The following is a 3,999-nucleotide window of genomic DNA, read 5'->3' on the forward strand; positions in this document are numbered from 1 at the left end:
TGTCTATTTTTAAACAACAATCTGATGTACTGAACTTTCCACAAACACCCCTTTCTTCAGCTAATAGATAGTCTAAAGCCAACCTATTCTGATACACAGCTGCTCTTGTTTGGGTTTGTTGCCTTGATATTAATTCCATTGCCTGACCAGTTTTGTTCGTTATTATCTCTACAGCGGCTTGAAGTCTTATAATACAATTTAGCATATAAATTGGGGTTCAATATCCCCAGCTCCCATCTTGTGCCCAGGTGGCTGGCCCATATGTTTCCAGCATGAGTTCAGGGGGCCATTCCTCATCTCCTCATTTTTGGAATCCTCCAATCAATTCTCTTCTGTTTCTCTTTAGATCCTCATAAACTGGTATCCCTAATTGATCCCTCTCAGGTCCTGGTAAAAGAAAAAATCCTGGCTGTATAATTCCCGCAGTGCAGCTCCCTTTCCACTGGGAGGGGAGTTTTGGGTATGCTCTTTTTCCACATATCCAAAATAAGCTGTCTGGAGCTTTCCAATAGTTAAATTTTTGTTGATCTATATTCTCCCAAAATTTGGAAATTTCTGGGATGCCATAGTAAGGATTTTTACCTGTATCATTACATTGAAAAAGGTTTGTTTTGTTATCATACTTACAATTCACTTTTTTTTGCTTTTTCTTGGGTCCAATACACGGTTGGTTCTTCTGGGACCCACCATACAGAAGTTCCATTACTAACCTTATATCTTTTACAGGGTGTTTTTCCTACTTCATGAAGGAACCTTTTCCCAGTGTGCCAGAGACATTCTTCCCCTATCACTGTTGAGCTTAAAATCCACCCTTCTGCTCTGTTTTCTCCACTTGTACTTGCTTGGTTCCATTTTAGAAGCTCAATTGGGCCTAAGCTGCTGCCTTTCCATGGCCATTCTTCTGACATCAAAGCCCCTCCACAGACCCAACAACTGGTTATGTTAAGTTCCTTACTTATTCTTTCCCCCAATTCTACAAACTGATTTTTACCCATCCTTGAGATATCTATTTCTTTTTCTAATTGCTGTTCAAGTTTGGTACAAAATCGTTGATTGAAATTGGCACAGGTAGAGGTGGTTGTACTGACTCAGCCTTTTTGCTTATCAATTGCTCTTTTGCTAAATCTTGTGCTTTGTGCCCAGTAATGTAGGTAAAACAAATCCATCTCTCCTCTTTTGGGCACTGACTTCCCATCCTGCTACCACTTGTTCTTAAGTTCTCTGCAATCCAGTACTTCTTCCCTTTATGTATGCAATTGCCTAATTTGGATGGGTTATAACAGTGGCTGTTGACATGAGTGTGAGAAATGAAAAAAGAATCTTGGTGTCTTTCCATGTACAGCTTTTGGTAACACCTATAGCATGGCCTTGTTGATATCCCAAAAGGGAGAAGACAAAAATTGAGTGACAGAAAAAGGAGTAACAGAGGTCCAGTATGGCTTATACTCCCACCTCCCATGCCTAAGGGGTTGCAACCCACAGCAGGTGTATTTGATCTTCTTGGTGGCGAACACAGAGGCCAATCTGGTCTTGCCCTCTATTTCCTTGTCACTTCCTCTTAGCTAATTTCCAGACAAATCGTTTCTGACACTCCTTAACTGTCATTTCCCACTGTTCTTCAGGTGTCTCCCATTCAACAGGCACTAATAATTCCCATCCACAAAACAAAGTTATTATTTCAGTTTCTTCGAATTCTACTTGGATAGGAGATCGATTTGGCCCTTGACACTTCCTGCAACGAGAGCGTCGATTGTGTGAACTACAATACCAATTCTTCCCACAATCTAAACATTTACATTTAACCCAGCTAGCATGTCTGGTATTTGGGTGGATCAAACAGGGTATTTGGTCTGGCACTGATGGAAGTTGCAACTCCTCTTCCTCTTTGCATAAATCACAGGCTAAGGCGTGAATACAAGAGTTCTCTGTCCGAAACAGTCCTGATCCTCCTGTTTGGAGTGGAAGTATTCCTCCCCAAGGAGGGTATCGGAGGCGTCTCAAAACTTGTCCAGGCGGTCCTTGAAACCACTGATATAAGCTTGGCCTTATCTCCCAATTAGGTGTGATCTTGTGTATGTTTCTTGGATCATTTGGGTCTTCCCAGTTCATTACCACCCAGTCCCCATTTAAGAGTCAATTTTGTATCACTCTGTTTAGCTGTAATCATCCACTCCTTAGGTTCTTCCACAGGTCCTTTGATTCTGCTGGCGTGGATCCACCCTCGTTCCTTGGTCCGGATCGCAGCCTCGGTTGTCAGCAATACCTGAAAAGGACCTTCCCATTGAGGAGTTAAAGATTGTTCTTTCTAGGTTTTTACTAGCACCCATTCCCTGTTGGAGTCCAGGGCATTCCTTTGACTGCCCTGAAGGGTCAGAGACCTGGACAGGGGGGTCTGGGACCCTGGCCCAGAGCCCAGAGGGACATTGGCTTTGATCTCAGTCCATGGGAAAGGCATCCTGCACTGCGGGAAAGATTGCAAGCCACAAGAGTGTGGAAGATAGTAGTTAAGCTTATCACAGGGTGGGAAAACAGTAGTTTTGGGTTTTTAGTATGGAATTGAATGGGAGCAAGATGGAGGATTTGGGGCTTTGTCTCCTGCTTCTTCTTTCTTCTCCCCTCACTCCATTTTCTGCAGTGACGGTGGCACAAAGTCTTTCAAGAGATTGGGTCAAAGTAGGGATGACCTTTTTAGTGTAAGTGACAGGTATTGGCAAATAATGATAAATAAAGAACACATAACAATTAGTATAAAAGATGGCGACAGCCCAGTCCAGGGGGAGTCAACAGATGCCCGAGCAGCTGCACGGACCTTAGCTGGGCACTGAGAAAATGGTAAGATAAGAAACAATAAACGAAGTGCACAACCTTGAAAAATCTGAACCTGAAGACTCCATCTCTTTTTTACGTCTGGCTCAGAGCTTTTTGCAGAAGGCAAAAAGACTCTAAAACCACCTGAATCTCGGAACAAAAACCGAGAACTGGCGTCCCTGGGTGGGCCCCTGGAAAGGGGCACCGAAAGGGTCACAGTGAACCTTCTGCAGTGAACATCGCAAACCCTCAGAAGATAAAAAGCTAGATGGTCAGCTCCGCGGAAGATAAGAAGAACATTTCTGGCCAGAGCAGCTAATCTCAAGTTCGTCCCAGACTGACAGATCTCCAAGGACCCTGGAATCCGTCACCCTGAAATCTGCTGGTCAGTGATCACGACACCTCTGAGGCAAATTCGACAACAGCTGCACCCAAGCCTTTGTGCTTTGGTAAGAACAGTTGGATCTAGATCATGGGGGGGGCCACTTCACAGGAACAAATCTCTATTTTAGCAGCCCTAAGGGGAGTGATCTCAACACACGGTGTGGCTCTCAAGGAAAAAGAGCATCGGGTGTTGATGCTCTGGGTCCGTTGTAATTACCCTCATTATGAGACCCGTGTTCTATTTGAGCCAGGGTTTTGGCAGGAAGCAAATAGGGACTTGTATGATAGAGCCACAAAGAAGGACAAGACAGCTGCAAAGCTCTTGTCTGCAGGTAGAATTATGTTAGAAGCTATATCGGAGAATACCGATGGAAGTCCCAAAGTTGGGCAGCTGCCAAGCAGCAGGGGGGAGGACAGTAGCGCTTTATCTCTCGGCCAGTCAGAGGGAGGAGACAGACAGCTACTTTCCCCAGGTTTAGTACCTCCTCCGGGAGATGGAGGAGGGGAGAGCCCTCAGCTCTCCCAGGGTTCTCCACAAAAAACATCAAAAGCCCCAAAAGCCGATCAAATGCCAGTCCCAGGAAAGAAGAAACTTTTAATCCATCCCAGTGACCAGGAGGAGCTGGACATGCTTTATTTTGAAGCAGCTCCTTAGGGCACATCACACTTATCCCAAGAGAGAGGGAAGACAGGTCCGACACACAGTCCACTTCGGAGTCCCTTCACCCCCCCACAGTCACCATGCAGCAGCACCCCACCGCTCCTTTCCCTTCCCGTGCAGGAACAGGGTGCGTGGGGGGAGGGGGG

This window comes from Hirundo rustica, unplaced genomic scaffold, assembly GCF_015227805.2.
Source record: "Hirundo rustica isolate bHirRus1 unplaced genomic scaffold, bHirRus1.pri.v3 scaffold_136_arrow_ctg1, whole genome shotgun sequence".
Lineage (NCBI taxonomy): Eukaryota > Metazoa > Chordata > Aves > Passeriformes > Hirundinidae > Hirundo > Hirundo rustica.